Below are 17,824 nucleotides of genomic sequence, written 5' to 3'. Positions count from 1 at the left end.
GCTCTTAGGAATTAGGGGTTACAATTAATTGGAGGTAAAGAAGATAAATTTAACCAGATACTCAGCGGTTGTTTATAAGAAACTTTTAATGGTGGTATGCACACATTTTGAGGGTCATATTGCACAGTAAGACATTACAAGCTCAGAGAAGCCCGATAGTAAAAACAATCACAATAGAAGCTACGTTAGATCTTCCTCAAAGTTGTTTGACCACGAGCCTTCTGCACATTAGTTTCAGAAAATTATTGACACTTCACAAAACACTCATAAAATAAAATTAAATTCCAAGTTCTTGAGTCAGAGTACACTGATTATAAAACAAAAACTGTCTCAAAAGCTATTAGCTTGATTTGTAACCAGTAACTTAAATATTTTCAAACTTCAATGTGTTTATCTTCAAAATTATTAGTATCATGCAAAAAGTATTAATAACTACCTAACATGATAATTCTAAAGATTAAACAAGTATTCAAGAGTCAATTATAAACCACAAGCATTAAGCAATTGGTTAGAATAAGAAAATGTAACTTTTGAGAGTTCAGTTTGGGGTTCTGACAAGCTTATCTTCAAATCCTCACTGCCTTTGTGGCATTGTGCAAATGTCTTTCATTCAGGTACCTAACTTTTCTCATCCGTCAACTGGGGTTAATAGCACATAGCTTGCACTGGAAGAATTGGACATAAAGATTAGAAATCCTACAATACAGTTATTTTCCAATATATGATAATAACAATTTGGAATTTTATTTTTTTAATTTGTATTTGTATTCAATATGTTATAAAGTGTATAGAAAAGTGAGAAATGCATGTGTTATCAGGAACCTGGTAAAAGAGAACTTTCTTTTTCACAGTAGGAAAAAAATAAATCTAGTGGTTTTTGTGTTTTTCAAGAAAAATGATGAAGAGGACAGTGCTAAAAACGACAAGCCATTTTTTAAACCAGATCATTAAAAATAAAAATGATTATGCTATGATCAAATAGTGTTGTTTAGTAGTTTAAATCGTGTATCATATGTGATCAGACTTTGACATTCAATATGTGATGACACCTTGAAGCAATTTATGGCCTGGGCATTATTACCTTTTCTTTTAGGTACTAGGCTCTGTAGAAACAGTTGTCAGTAGAACTTTTCTTCGGAATTTGCGACAGTTCTCCACGGGAGCACAGGGTAGGCGACCATCTGGCTCCATCCGTGTTAGTGGAACCATGTGACTAACGGTGGTCAATGAGTTCTGATGGAAAGTCAAGAATCTAACTGACAGTTGAAAATCTTCCAAAGTTCTCTTTGGCTTCTGGGAAAAGTTACAGAGAATGTTCAGTTCATGGTTTTTCCATGAGTGAGGGACTGGGGTGAGAAGAGTTTCACTCAACATCCACTTTCCCTAGACAGATCTCAATGGACACAGAGCACGCGTAAACGAAAATAAACTTTTCTTATTCTAAGCTGGGGAAGTGTTTCCTGGCTCAACGTAAATTAGACCTTCCTGGTTAATGTATCAGAGAGATGTTTTTAGCTGTACGGCTGTTAAAGAAAGAGCTGGTTTTGAAGCTGTTCTCTAACGCCAGAGCTTTTGCGCATGTTCCTACGTCTTACTGTAACTCCCAAATGTGATATGTACATATGCAATAATTCTAAGAATTATGAGAGAATACTGTCTAATGATACATGGATTGAGTTAATATCAATTATACTCTTGTCTCGGAGAAGGCAATGGCACCCCACTCCAGTACTGTTGCCTGGAAAATCCCATGGACCGGAGGAGCCTGGTAGGCTGCAGTCCATGAGGTCGCTAAGAGTCGGACACGACTGAGCGACTTCACTTTCACTTTTCACTTTCATGCATTGGAGGAGGAAATGGCAACCCACTTCAGTGTTCTTGCCTGGAGAATCCTAGGGACAGGGGAGCCTGGTGGGCTGCCTTCTATGGGGTCGCACAGAGTCGGACACGACTGAAGTGACTTAGCAGCAGCATACTCTTGTCTAGCTTCCCTGGTGGCTCAGATGGTAAAGTATCTGCCTGCAATGGGAGAGACTCGGGTTCGATTCCTGGGTCGGAAAGATCCCCTGGAGAAGGAAATGGCAATCCACTCCAGCATGCTTGCCTGGAAAATCCCATGGACGGAGGAGCCTGATAGGCTACAGTCCATGGGGTCCACCCGCAGAGTCGGACACGACTGAGAGACTTCACTATAGTCTTGTCTTGTACCTTATATGTGTTCATTTGGGCTAATCAAACATTTTTGGCATTCTATTTTATTTTCTCTGCTGCTCTTAGTAGCTTCAGTCGTGGCCAACGCTGCGACCCCGTGGACTGCAGCCCGCCAGGCTCCTCTGTCCATGGAGTTCTCCAGGCAAGAATGCTGCAGTGGGTTGCCATGCCCTCCTCCAGGGGATTTTCCTGACCCAGAGATCGAACCCAGGTCTCCCGCATTGCAGGTGGATTCTTTACTGTCTGAGCCACCTCTACCAGATTTATTATTGTAACATTTTTGTATTTTTTTAGTAATCATGTTGGAAATGGATATATATATATATCCTGAAATGGACACAGTTGTCCCACTCGACGGAAAGTATAAGAAGCTTATAAAATACTTACATTTGTCATACACAATAAATTACATGTCTCACATATTTTCCTTCTGCATGGTAGAGCCTCTGTAGTACAATGTTTCAGCCTTAAAAAATAATTGCCTTTTAAAGAAATCAAGAGAAAAACAACAATATATGTACCCATATTTACAATTCCTGGGGATTGTTTATTCCTTCCTACACTCTCCTGACTATAGTTGTTTTAGTATTTATTGGGTGATGTCTTTGCTTCTGGATCATTACTAAAGGCTATTTTTTTTTCTGGGTACCAGTGTCTACCTGATAGCTTCTTGTTCTTAGCCTTTAGCAGTGTTTGTCCTTTGTACCACTGCTGCCCTCTATGTAATGCGTCCCTTTTTAATTTTTTTTTTTTAGAATTTTTCTTTATCATTGCTGTTTATCATTTGGCAATGACATGCCTTTGTTTGATTTTCCTTTGATTTATCCTGTTAGAGTTTGCCAAAATTTTGGTTCTATGGACTAATGTTTTTAAAAATCACTGGGAAATTTTCACCGGTACTATTTTGGATCATTCTCTGTCTTCCATCTTTCTGGGACTTGTAGGCTATTACATGTTGGTAGCATGTAGATGATTACAGGTAGGTTATGCTTGTTGTCCTATAAGTTGAAAGTGAAAGTGAGGTTGCTCAGTTGTGTCCTACTCTTTGCAACCCCATGGACTGTAGCCTACAGGCTCCTCCGTTCATAAAGTTTTCCAGGCAAGAGTATTGAAGTGGGTTGCCATTTCCTTCTAAGAGTTGATATTTTCCCCCCAATTTTGCATTATATTCATCAGATTGGGCACTTTTACTGATGTATGTTGAAGTTTATTATTCTTTCCATAGTGTCCTATATAAGAATGTTCAGAATTTTTTAAATTTCATATATTATATTTTTCAGGTGTAGAATTTTAATTTGCTTTGTTTATGGTTTATATTACTGTGCTGAAACCCCCTATTTCATATCAATTTTTGCAAGTTTAATAAGATGTTTATAATAGAAGCTTTTTAATTCTTAACTGATTATAACAATATTTTTGTCATCTTGGAATCTATTTATATTTACTAAATTTGTATTGATATCCTGTAGCTTCTTCTGGCTTCTCATATCTAGTGATTTTGATTGAATGATAGACAATGAAGATGGTATATTTTATAGAGTTGGACCATGTTACCTTTTCATTTTATTTTGTCTTGGTGAGCAATTATATACTTACAGAAACCTTTGATTGTCTCACCCTTGGGTTTTATGTCTTTGGCAGGAAATACCTTGTTCAGTTTTGATTTTTAGTCTTAGTGTATGTTTCTTTTAAGACTTTTCTTGAGGTTTCATTTCATTTCTGGGATATCAACTAAATGCTACAGAACACAGCAAGTTCTCCCCCTTCGGACTACCCCAGAACTTTAAAATCTCCTAATACTACACAACATTTTTTTTTTAAACCTCTCATCCCATAAAAGCTGCTTTCTGCTGAGGTCCATGAAGCCTTTCTTGTACTATGTAGCTTACTCTTTTCCAGGAATTTGCAAAGGTCCCTCATGTGGACTTCTGAAGCCGCCTTTCTGCTGAGCTTTTCCCCCAGCTGCATGCTACTTCACAAGTTCCAGCCACGTCATTTGCCTTAATATCCTATCTTGCTATTTAGCTCAGCAAGGCCATATAATCTGTTTGGATTTCATATCTCTGCCCTACATTCTGTAAAATACCTCAGGAAAGAAATTTGAGGCAATGTTGGGCTCCCTGTATGCATTTCCTTCTCACATGTATTAAAATCCTGTGCTTCCTACTTTCCAATACCCACTAACATATACGCCTGGGCTTCCCTGATGGCTCAGCAGGTAAAGAATCCACCTGTAATTCAGGAGACACAAGAGACATGGGTTCGATCCCTGGGCTGGGAAGATCCTCTGGAGGAGGAAATGGCAAACAAATCCAGGAGTCTTGCCTGAAAAGTCCAATGGAAAGAGGAGCCTGCTGGTCTTCAATCTACAAGGTTGCAAAAGATCAGACTGGACTAATCAAGCAAATTGACATTTTCTTTGGAAATATACACATATATGTTGCTTAGTCTCTAAGTTGTGTTCAATGTTTTTCTGATCCCATGGACTATAGTAAGACAGTGAAAAGCTGACTTAATGCTAAACACCCAAAAAACAAAGATGATGGAATTCGGTCCCATCACTTCAGGGCAAATAGATGGGGAAAAAATAGAAACAGTGACAGACTTTATTTTCTTGGGTTTCAAAACCATTGCAAATGGTGACTGCAGCCATGAAATTAAAAGACATTTGCTCCTTGGAAGAAAAGCTACGACAACCCTCAGTTCAGTTCAGTTCAGTTCAGTCACTCAGTCATGTCCAACTCTGCGACCCCATGAATTGCAGCACGCCAGGCCCTCCTGTCCATCACCAACTCCCAGAGTTCACCCAAACTCATGTCCATTGAGTCAGTGATGCCATCCAGCCATCTCATCCTCTGTCGTCCCCTTCTCCTCCTGCCCCCAGTCCCTCCCAGCATCAGAGTCTTTTCCAATGAGTCAACTCTTCACACGAGGTGGCCAAAGTACTGGAGTTTCAGTTTTAGCAACAGTCGTTCCAAAGAACACCCAGGACTGATCTCCTTTAGAATGGACAACCCTATACAGCATACTAAAAAGCAGGTACATCATTTTGTCAACAAATTTCTATATAGTCAAAATTATGTTTTTTCTAGTAGTCATGTATGGATGTGAGAGACCATATAGAAAACTGAGCGCTGAAGAATTTATGCGTTTGAACTGTGGTGTTGGAGAAGACTCCTGAGAGTCCCTTGGAGTGCAAGGAGATCAAACCAGTCAATCTTAAAGGAACTCAATCCTGAATATTCATTGGAAGGACTGATACTGAAGTTGAAGCTCCAATATTTTGGCCGTCTGATGTGAAGAGCTAATTCATTGGAAAAGACCCTGATGCTGGGAAAGATTGAAGGCAGGAGGAGAAGGGTGCGACAGAGAATGAGATATTAAATTATTGGAGCTAATATATTTACTTGTCAAATTCATTTAATTTTCCAAAAATTGTTGTATAATTAGAAGGAAGAGGAAGGGCGGTGGGGGAGGAAGAGAATGAGAGGCAGGAAAGGGAGGAGGGGGAGAGGAAAAGGAGGAGGAGCTCTTCTTTTTAATAAATATAAACTCCGTATATGAAATGCTTGGGAGTGAAAATCTAATGGACAGAAAAGTCTTCGGTTTTAATAATAATACAGAAACCAAAAAGTATAGACATGTTTTGAAGGATCAAATGATACTAATTACTTTATCAAAAGTAAAATTGAAATGAAAAATTTCAAAAGGGCAATTTTCCAAGAAGAGTCACTTTATTAACTTCAGTTATTATTCAAAGTTTGTTCCAGGATATTTTTAATATTAGCTGAACTCTGATTTCATTTCAGATATCAAAGTAACAAATAGCCCAAAAGGTCAGCAATTAAATCACAACTCAGTGACTACTTCCTCAGTGTAACACTCTGCTAGAATAGATATGTACTAAAGGTGAAGAAAAACTAAATATAGATGACTAAAAACTTAATTTTACTGATATTTGTTTGATTTTTTTCATACTTTTAAGCCAGCATAAACATCCCTCCAGACTCCAAGACTACTGTCAGAAAATCAGCTAGCTGTCAAGAAGAGTTCATGTTCCTGAAGCATTGTGAATTATTATTATTTTTTTATGTGACGAAAAGTAACACAAATGGAAAACAGCTGTCAGGCATAATTCAATTCATTATTATTTAATGCAACAGACAAAGGTAGAATCTTATGAAATATTAATTCCTGTAAAAACAGAAGCACCGTCGCGGCCATTTCTTTCAGCTCCTGACGGCACCAGGGGAGCCAGCACAGAGCTGTGCGATGTCCGTAGGGTTCTGGACGTCGGCTGACCTCCACCTTGTCACCGGAAGGGTCTAGGAACGGTCATGTAATCGTGGGCAGTGAAGTCAGAAGAGGCTTCTTCTTCCTACAATCCACAGAGAATAACTACCATGCAGTGTTAGGTAAACCATGCATTTAAGATGTAATTATTGAACATTTCCAAGATAAATTTGGTAATCAGTCTTTAAAAACACCTGCTTTATTTTCTGTTGTTGCTGTTGTTGACCTTTGTCTTACGTGGCCACAAAGGTTTACTTCTCTAAGTTAACTTTTCCTAAACGAGACGCGAGGTCTCCACTCCTCCCAGGAAGAGACGACTAGTTAATTTAACTTTTCCTAAATGAGACTTGAGGTCTCCACTCCTCCCAGGAAGAGATGACTAGTTAATTTAAATTTTCCTAAAGGAGACTCGAGGTCTCCACTCCTCCCAGGAAGAGACGACTGGTGCTGATAAAGCTGTGAAATTAACACACCCTTCCACTCTTTTAGATCCTTAATTCTAAAGAACACATCTTTTTAAAGCACAGTTTTTACTTTTGACTCCCTAATCTAAAATCTATCCACGGTTTTCTGTGTTTTTAATAGTTTTTATTAAAAAAAAATGGTATGATGGCATGTGACGGAAGACATTATATGACCTGGCCCTGTGTATTTCTCCAGGTTTAATTTTAATAGTTTTTATTTTAAAAAAATGGTATGATGGCATGTGACGGAAGACATTATATGACCTGGCCCCGTGTATTTCTCCCGGTTTATCCAAAGCATTTCCAGTTTCACTCTATAAATTTTAGCTTCCAGTTTTCTTGTATTAGGCTACCTCAGAATGTATGCATTTACCTCATTCTTCCCCACCTTTTCTAGTTCTATAACTTGTTTATTTTCATTCTCTAAATTTCAAATCTCAAGGACACATTCTCTAAACTTCTTTTGCTCTGACTATTACTTGTCTTCTTACCTCTGCACTTTTTATAGCAATTACTATTTTTAAATAAAGTACATATGGTTCTTTGAGGTGCATCCCTCTCATTATAACCTGAGTCCCGTAAGGCCCAAGACTGTGTTTTGACAATTCCCTTATTGAATGTATGGCAAGTAACAGGTATTAATACTTGTTGAATGAATAAAAATGAAGGGTTTTACTATTTCAAGAACTAAAGAATAGCAGTAACAGAAAAGGAATTTGTTTTTAGGACAGTGCATCATCAGCAGAGTTAACACAAATATTTCCATCTAACCATTAGGAAACACGTCACACTTATGAAGAATAAGCGTAGTTCAGTTCAGTCGCTTAGTCGTGTCCGACTCTGTGACCCCATGAATCGCAGCACACCAGGCCTCCCTGTCTATCAGCAACTCCTGGAGTTCACTTGGACTCACATCCATCGAGTTAGTGATGCCATCCAGCCATGTCATCCTCTGTTGTCCCCTTCTTTTCCTCCCCCCTAATCCCTCCCAGCATAAGAGTCTTTTCCAATGAGTCAACTCTTCGCGTGAGGTGGCCAAAGTACTGGTTTCAGCTTTAGCATCATTCCTTCCAAAGAAATCCCAGGGCTGATCTCCTTCAGAATGGACTGGTTGGATCTCCTTGCAGTCCAAGGGACTCTCAAGAGTCTTCTCCAACACCACAGTTCAAAAATTATGTAAAGTTTAAAAATAAAATAAAATTTTTAAAAAAAATCAAAAAAAAAAAAAAAGCATCAATTCTTCGGTGCTCAGCCTTCTTCACAGTCCAACTCTCACATCCATACATGACCACAGGAAAAACGGACTTTTGTTGGCAAAGTAATGTCTCTGCTTTTGAATATGCTCTCTAGGTTGGTCATAACTTTCCTTCCAAGGAGTAAGCGTCTTTTAATTTCATGGCTGCAGTCACCATCTGCAGTGATTTTGGAGCCCAAAAAAACAAAGTCTTGACACTGTTTCCACTGTTTCCCCATCTATTTCCCATGAAGTGATGGGATCAGAAGCCATGATCTTCGTTTTCTGAATGTTGAGTTTTAAGCCAAATTTTTCACTCTCCTCTTTCACTTTCATCAAGAGGCTTTTTAGTTCCTCTTCACTTTCTGCCATAAGGGTGGTGTCATCTGCATATCTGAGGTTATTGATAGTAATTTGCGGTAAATTTGACCCTATGTTTCACTCAATTCTTGACTTATTTATAAAGCCATTTCGTTGTTTATCACATGCAGGACTGTGTCCCCACTAAGAATTCACTCCTTTGTTTGCCATGATCTGTGGTTGGCGGTGTTCTCTGTCAGGTCCTTCACAGATCCTGGTCCTGTCTTGAATAACTTACAGACATGTAATACATACTTGACATTGAAATAGATTTAACATCTCTGCATCTTGCTATCAAAAACAACTCACAAATGCAGCTGAGAAAGGGCATCACAGATGCACACATGGATATCCTGTTTTCTTACAGAGAGAAAAAAAACTTGTTTAGCATATTAAAATCGTACCTTACATCCGTTGTTTTGGCACTGCAGGGATCCAGGCATAAACGACGCATCTAACCTCCCCTTCGTAATGAGTCTCCTGACGCTCACAGCAGAAGGACATGGGGAGGGGGCATCATTTCGGGCTGCTATTTGTTAATCTTCGATTTGATTTGTGGTTATTTGTTGCGAAGAAGCAATTTATGACCATCAGAAACCAGACTTCATGGGAACTTATGAGCTCTCTTTTGAAGGAGTGTGTGATGAGAAAATGGTATTCATAGGATGATCAGGAAAAAAGAAAAATGATTCTCTTTACCTAAAAGAATGATTTCAATGTGAACTGCTCTTTGTGTGCAGTCACACACACAATTTAGTTTTTATGAAGAGCACAAAAACTAAAGCTATATTATACGGATAGAAAATAAGGGTATTAAATTAATTAAAATTAAATAGTTTTCAGTTTTTCTTTATTCTGTAAACTATCAAACCAGTTTTCACATGAGTTTAGAAATTATAACAACTACAATAGCTAAATAATCTATGTTTTACATAATAAAAACAGTATTTAAAATTTCATATTCAAAGTGGCATTTTTATCATAGCAATTTTCTTTCGAAGAGAAGAAACATTATTGTCAGTAGCATTTTATTTTGTAGAAATGAGAAAATTAAAGTGCAATTATCTTTTCTTACATCTAAATTAAGCAACCAAAAGCATAAAATGTCAGTTGAACTAATAATTATATTTGAGGAATTACATTTTAGAACCCATGTAATACCTATGGAAATTGGATTCAATTTGCTGTCCCAAAGGAAAAAAATAATAATTTTCTCTCAACAGATAAGACTGTTTTACCTAAAATTATTTAGAACAAAATAGATTTTCTAACTCTGTAAACTTATCTCTTATATGGTAATTGAATTATGTTTGTGACTAACATAAATGTATTAGGGTTCCCCAGAGAAACAGATCCATGTGTGTGTGTGTGTGTGCGTGTGTGTGTGGGTATACACACATATCTGTTATACGAATTGGCTTACGTGAGTGTGGAGACTAAAAAATCCTGTAATCTGTTATCTTCAAGCTGGGAGCCTGGAAAACTGATTTTGTAATTCAGTTTGAGTCCAAAAGTCTGGAAACCAGGAGCAGAGATGACCCGGGGTAGAAGACAAACGTCTCAGCCTGAGCACATAGAGCAAATTTGCATTTCCTTCACGCTTTTCTTGTAGTCAAGCCCTCAAGAGACGAGATGATGCTCACACGTGTTAGTGATGGTGGTCTTCTTTCCTCAGTCTACAGATTCAAATAATAGTCCCTTGAGAAACACCTTCACAGATACACTGAGAAGTAATGTTCTATTAATACCAGCTATCTAGATATCTTTTAGCTCAGTCAAATTGACCATAAAATTAACCAGTCCAAGGTGGTACCAGGATAATAAAATATGTGAGATAGGAAATGTTTGTTGATATCCTCCCTAGATTTTCCATTCTATCATCAGATCCTTTCATGGGTATCCAGGCCTGAATTTCAATTTAACTGAAATTCATTGACTATTCACTCAGTTCTTACATGGTTTCTTCTTTTCCTCACATCGACTATACTTGAAGATCTTCCGTAAACCAATCTATTCTTTAATATGTATTCCGTTCTATTTTCTCCTTCTCCATCTTGCTGTTCTGGAGGGTGATTTACATGCTAAAATAACTAAAATAACCCAGTTGAATTCTGTTAGTTGACTATAAACCTGGTTAGTTTTATAGTTCCTAGTTATAGTTCAATAGTTCCACTCTAAAATAAAGCTTCTTTATGAGCAACTTAAACTAGGATAGAGATTTTCTAAATGATTTCTGAGCCTGCTGTACCCTGAAACCTCTGGATTTACCCAGATTTAGAAATATACTTTTCTGGGATCTTAGCAGCAAGTTTTACTGTGTTTTCTTTGTGTGCAAATCTCCAGATAGATCTTAAAATAGCATATTTCTTATTTCACACTCAAAGAGGCATTTCTTAGCTCATGCTCATATTTTTTACTAAACTTTATATATATTTTTTGACTTAAGACAATAACCATTTGTCCTCGTGGACCTGTGGTTGGATGTGTGTGTGCTCAGGTGCTCAGTCGTGTCCCACTCCTTGTGACCCCAGGAACTATAGCCCACCAGAGTCCTTTGTCCATGGAATTTTCCAGGCGAGGATATTGGACTGGGTTTTGCTATTTCCCAGGGGATCTTCCTGACCCAGAGATCGAACCTGGATTGAGCCTGCATCTCTCTCATCTCCTGCCTTGGCAGCAGCTTCTGTACCACTGCTCCACCTGCAAAGACCCATGGTTGTATGAGAGCTTGCTGATCGAGGCTAGCCCTGACTCAGATGATTTGTTTCTGCTCCAAGTGACTCTATTCTAGTCCTTCTCCTACAATTAGTGGATCCGTTCGGGCAGTTTTTTTTTTTTTTTTTTTTTAAGGCAATGTCAGAAGCACAAGAAGGAAAGGAGAAATATATTAGGCCTTTTGAGGTCTAGGCTCAGAACTGGCACGACGTTACTTCTGCCTTATTCTATTGGCCAAAGCATAGACTTCTACTTTTTACAGAAGTTTCAGATGCATATCAATACCGAGCAGAAGGTGCAGAGTTCCCGTAGACCACCTTCCCCAACACATGCAAATAACTTCTCCATTAGCAGCATCCCCGTCACCTCAAGTGGTACATTTGTTACAATTGATGGACAAACATTGACACATCATTATCACCAAAAGTTCATAATTTTCATAAGGATTTACTCTTGACTTTGTACATTCTCTGAGTTTAGACAAATGTGTAATGAAGTATCCCCCTCATTACAGTGCTGTGCAGAGTAGTCCCAGGGCGCTCCAGTTCCTCTCTGCTTTGTGCCTTGTTCCTTCTCTATCCTACCCTCTGGCAAGACCTGGTCTTTTTGCTGACTCCATAGTGTTGTCTTTCCCAGCGTGTTGTGTTGTTGGAATCACACAATTTCAACTCAAATCCTTTTTGACATATATAAGACTGCACATTTTCCTTATACACTGCTCTCTTTAATAAGAAGGAATAAGCACTTAAATTACATGTGAGAAAATATTCAATAAATTGTTACATTTTTCTCTTTCCAGGAAGTAGTAGACTCTTCAGTCTTTAGAAGGGAGAAACGTTTCTTTCTGTTTCAACCGTTCTAGGCATTAATTAAGCAAACTTTATCAAACAAATATGTCCATCTGGACAACAAGAAATCAGTCTTGAGAATAAGATATTGTTTGGTATAAGATTATTGATATTTATAAATAATAAATTAAATTTGAAGTTCTGTGATAGGTAGTACAAGTTAGTCTGCTCTTTTTTTGTCTTCGCATTGCTTATAGAATGTTTCATGTTCTTCTCTATTTAAAAAAAATAAATAAACTTGCTTCTAACTCTTAAACTATAGAAAATATGTCTGTACTCAAGGTTGGCATACCCATTAGAAATAACTGTAATCTTCACAATGGGAAAAAATAGATTAATTCTTCAAATGTTTTGCTAAACATGGCATTTCCTATAGCAGTTAGTAGAAATTGGAAATTTCTTTCCAATGAGCATTTAACGAAACTATCGAAAGATGAAGCTTTGGTAAGTATGATGTAAAATCTGTCCATCTATTAAAAAGCATATGTGAGTCATGTAATAATAATCCAAAAATCATAAACATTCGTATATGAAATGTGATTTTTTTCCCCTTAAATTAGGTATTATTTCAAAAGCATTCAACAAGTGGTATTAAACATCTAAGAATAAAGAATGTGACCTAATAGATTCACAGTCTAATAAGGCTTGGGACATATAAATAAATTACCATTAAAATTATGTGCCACATGTGATACAGCTGTTGGGGAGTGAGAAGAGTTATTTTATTCCTCCATGGAATACCTTAATGAGGCTCTGACACTTAAGAGGTTATACGTATTTTCTCTTGATCTTCCAGATTTATTTCCAATATCCTTATTTTTCCTAATTTTCAAAAGAAAATTATTTCAAAAGAAATAAATAATTTTTATAAGTAAAACAATTTATAATTAAATAATATTAATAAAATATATAATAAATATATATAATAATAAATAATAAGTAAAATAATTTCAAAGAAAATAATTTTCCTTATTTTATTCAATTTTATATATGAAGAACTTGGCAAAACATAGCCATAATTCACCATCCATAAACATTTGAGTATAATTCCAAAATATGTCAACATATATTAAATGTATATTATTAATGAGACATCTTAAATTCCATTTTTTTGTAGTTTTGAAATTCAGTATGTATTTTATACTTAGAGCATACCTCATTTTCTACCATTTTATACCAGTTCCATTTCAAGGGCTTAATAACCACAAGTAGATGATAAATAATATTAGAGTATAGCTCAATATAGAGTAAACAGCTTAATATACAAATATTAAACATTTGCATTTTCCAGGAGCCTTAATTAGTGTTAAAATATGCTGCATTTTTTATTTCTGCCAATTTTTATTGTATGACTATGTTTATGCATTTTCCTGCTAGGCTAATTATCTCAAAAATATGTGACTTTTATGATATATTAGAAATTACCTATATTAGGAGATCCAACCAGTCCATCCTAAAGGAGATCAGTCCTGGGTGTTCACTGGAAGGACTGATGCTGAAGCTGAAACTACAATACTTGCGCCACCTGATGTGAAGAGCTGACTCATTGGAAAAGACCCAGATGCTGGGAAAGATTGAAGGTAGGAGGAAAGGGGGATGGCAGAGGATGAGATGGCTGGATGGCATCACCGACGCAATGGACATGAGTTTATGTAAACTCCGGGAGTTGGTGATGGACAGAGGCCTAGGGTGTTGCAGTCTGTGGGGTCGCAAAGAGTCGGACACGACTGAGCGACTGAACTGAACTGAAATTATTATATAAATATCATCCATTTCTGTTTATTCAATAATGTTCTAAATTTTACTTCAATCTTAAAATTTTTCTGATTTCCCTTATGGGCTTCCCTGGTGGCTCAGCTGGTAAAGAATCCGCCTGCAACCTGGGAGACCTGGGTTCAATCCCTGGGTTGGAAAGATCCCCCTGGAGCAGGGAAAGACTACCCACTCCAGTGTTCTGGAATTTCCCTTATGCTTTCGTCTTTGATCCATGAGGTACGTATGCATGAGTGTGTGCTGAGTCACTTCAGTTGTGTCTGAGTCTTTATGACCCAATGGACTATAGCACGTCAGGCGTCTCTGTCCTTGGGAGTCTCCAGGCAAGTTTACTGGAGAGAGTTGCCACGCCTTCCTCCAGGGCATCTTCCCGACCCAGGGATGGAAACCACGTCTTTAATGTCTCCTGCATTGCAGGCCGGATTCTTTACCATCTGAGCCACCTGGGAAGCCTGAAGTACGTATAAGCGTGCTTTTTAATTTCCAAAATTGGAGGAAAGAAATTTTTTGATTCATTTATTATTGATTTACAATTTAATTCTATTTTTATCTTGAAACATACTTTCCATTATTTCAATCCATTTAAACTTATTGATATTTATTGTGGTTTGGTGCACTTTCTGTCCTGAAGAATGATCCCATATACAATTGGAAAGTGGAAGTGAAAGTCGCTCAGTCATGTCCGACTCTCTGCGACCCCATGGCCTATACAGTCCATAGAATTCTCCAGGCCAGAACACTGGAGTGGGTAGCCTTTCCCTTCTCCAGGGGATCTTCCCAACCAGGGCTCAAACTGGGGTCTCCTGCATTGCTGGCAGATTCTTTACCAGCTGAGCCATCAGGGGAGCCCTATATCCAATTGGGGTGTTCTATAAATGTCAGTTGTTCAATCTGATTGATAGTACTGTACAGTCCTCTATATCCTTCTGATTTTCTGCCTATTTTTCAATTATTGAGAGAGCATTTGATATCTCTAATTACTATTGTTGTATTAATCATCCATTTCTCTGTTTAATTCTGTAAGTTTGATTAATGAATTTTGAATCTCTCTTCCTGCCAAGCTGCCAAGTCGATTCAGTCGTGTCCGGCTCTGTGCGACTCCATAGACAGCAGCCTACCAGGCTTCTCCATCCATGGGATTCTCCAGGCAAGAACACTGGAGTGGGTTGCCATTTCCTTCTCCAAACTAATACATGACACATGGCCAAATTTTGCTTTTTAATCAAGGTTGACAATCTACGGAGCATTCACACTTATTGTAATTATTGATATGATTGAAATTTATATTTGGCATTTCTCTGTATGTTTTCCATATTTCTTCCTTGTTGTTCTTCTTCTTACTTGACTATTCTTTTGTGTCAAGTAAATATAAATTTTTAAAATACTATCGTATTTTCTTTGTTATTTATTGTAACTATACACTTTGAAGTTGTCTTTTTTTATTGTCTGAGTGATAATGATAGGCATCTTACTGTTTTAGATTAATAATAACAATTCCAGTAAAATATAGAAATCTGTTCAAATGTAGCCCCATTCTGTCCTTTTTTGCTATTATTGTCATATAGGCTATGCTTTTATGATGTTCATCCCAACAGTCAGTGTTATAATTTTTTATGAAATCTGTGTCTTCAAAGTGTTAAGATAGTAAATGATCTAAAAATATATCTGCTGCTGCTAAGTGCTGCTAAGTCACTTCAGTCGTGTCCAACTCTGTGCGACCCCATAGACGGCAGCCCACCAGGCTTCCCTGTCCCTGGGATTCTCCAGGCAAGAACACTGGAGTGGGTTGCCATTTCCTTCTCCAAAAATATATCTACATTCTTTTATTTTCACCCATAGGTTCATAACCTCTGGTACTCTTTATTTCTTCATTTGAATGTCAGTTACCATCTGGAATCGCTATCTTTCATTTTAAAGGACTTCTTGTAGTGTTTCTTTTAAGAAGGTTACGTGGCTCAGTGGTAAAGAATCTGCCTGCAACGCAGGAACCTTAGGACAATGGGGTTCAATCCCTGGGTAAAGAAGATACCCTAGGGAAGGGCATGGCAACCCACACCAGTATTCTTGCTTGAAGAATCACATGGACAGGGGAGGCTGCCGGACTACACTCCAAAGGGTTGCAAAGAGTCGGAAATGACTGATGCAAATACACGCACACTCACACACATGTAATGAATTCTTCCAGTCTTATATTTATCTGGAAATGGCCTTGTTTCATCTCCAATTTAGAAAGATATAGGTTTTTTTGCTGGATAGAATTCTGGCTTTGTAAAGTTTTTGTTTGCTTGCTTTTTATGTTTTTCCTTTCTGAACTTTAAATATCATTTAAAAATAATTTCATTTTCTTTCACCATCTGCTTTATTTAGAGACTTAAGCTGTTAATTGTACTGATGCTCTTCTGTACATAATGAGTCAATTTTCTCTTCCCATTTTCAAGACTTTCTGTTTACCTTGATTTTATCAGTCCTGGGTGTTCATTGGAAGGACTGATGTTGAAGCTAAAACTCCAATACTTTGGCCACCTGATGTGAAGAGCTGACTCATTTGAAAAGACCCTGATGCTGGGAAAGATTGAGGGCAGGAGGAGAAGGGGGACAACAGAGGATGAGATGGTTGGATGGCATCACCGATTCAATGGACATGAGTTTAAGTAAACTCCGGGAGTTGGTGATGGACAGGGAGGCCTGGCGTGATGCGGTTCATGGGGTCACAAAGAGTTGGACACGACTGAGCAACTGAACTGAACTATCAATAACAGTTGACCAGTACATGTCTGTGCATGTTTCTTGGAAGTATCGCTTGTTTTTCACTAAAATTGTGACATTTTCATTTTTCCCCCTTCTTTTCTTCATCTCCTCTTTTTCTCAAATTCCCATTACATATGTATTTATGCATTGAATTGTTATCCTACAAGTCTCTGGGATTCTTTTTTCCCTTGCCTTTTTAGCTCTGTCCTTCAGATTGTGCCCTTTCTTTTTATTCATCTCTGGATACAATGATTCTTTCTTCTTGCAATTCAATTATGTCCCCCTGAGTAATATTTTTAATTTTAATTCATTTTATTGTACTTTGCAACTTGAGAAATGCCACTTGTTTCCTTTTCATAATTCCCATCTCCACTGTTTCCATACTGTTGTTTAATTTTTTAAACATGATTTTCCTTACATCTTGGAATAAATATATATTTATAGCAGTTTCAAAATGTTAGTCTATTGTTTGTTACACACAACATATGAAGATACATGAAAACTGATTCCATGGACAATTTTTCTCCTAGAAAATGGCATGCATTTTCTTGTTTATTTGAAAATTCAATATTTTAGGTAATATATTGTGGAGACTATGGATTTAATTTCCTCTCTGAAATTTATTATTGTTGTTTTATGCTTGCTTACTTGTGAAGTAACTTTTCAAACCAGATTTGTGAAATCAGTCTCACTTGCAATGAGTTATTGCTGGCTTCTCCCAATGATTTTTCAAAAATAAATGTTCTTTTAAAAAATTTTTTAGACCAGGCATCACAGATGTCACCCTCATGTGCTTATAGATAAGCGGTCAGTTAAATATTAGAGATTTGTCCTGCTAAGTCGCTAAATCGCTTCAGTGTTGTCCGACTCTGTGCAACCCCATAGATGGCAGCCCACCAGGCTCCCCCGTCCCTGGGATTCTCCAGGCAAGAACACTGGAGTGGGCTGCCATTTCCTTCTCCAGTGCATGAAAGTGCAAAGTGAAAGTGAAGTTGCTCAGGTTGTCTACTTGAAAGTTATACAGTCGTGTCCGACTCCTAGCGACCCCATGGACTGCAGTCTACCAGGCTCCTCTGTCCATGGGATTTTCCAGGCAAGAGTACTGGAGTGGGGTGCCATTGCTTTTTCCAAGATTTGTCCTAAATACTTCAAACTAGTGGCTCTCATGTCTAGTGGAT

This window comes from Bos indicus x Bos taurus, chromosome 14 (genome assembly GCF_003369695.1).
Source record: "Bos indicus x Bos taurus breed Angus x Brahman F1 hybrid chromosome 14, Bos_hybrid_MaternalHap_v2.0, whole genome shotgun sequence".
NCBI lineage: Eukaryota > Metazoa > Chordata > Mammalia > Artiodactyla > Bovidae > Bos > Bos indicus x Bos taurus.
The sequence above is the reverse complement of the archived record's forward strand: the minus strand, read 5'-3'. Positions refer to the sequence as shown.